Here is a 238-nt window from a genome sequence, read left to right as displayed (position 1 = left end):
ACTCAGATTTTTTTTTTCTATGAATGGAAAAAAATACGGATTTTCATGACGGCCTAAGTTCTACTCTCAAAAAGGATTCCCTGGGTGAGCATCGCACCGCAGACAAACGCAATTAAGGGGAAAATACTAGCAGCAAAGACAAACAAAGAAATCTTTAACTGGTCGAGAAACAAACGAACTTTAATTGAACCGTGAGAAAAGAGGCACCTTGTTTATTCTAACTCCGGGCGTGTTTAGG

This window comes from Penaeus monodon, chromosome 20, assembly GCF_015228065.2.
Source record: "Penaeus monodon isolate SGIC_2016 chromosome 20, NSTDA_Pmon_1, whole genome shotgun sequence".
In the NCBI taxonomy this organism is placed as follows: Eukaryota; Metazoa; Arthropoda; class Malacostraca; order Decapoda; family Penaeidae; genus Penaeus; species Penaeus monodon.
Note: the sequence above shows the minus strand (reverse complement) of the source record.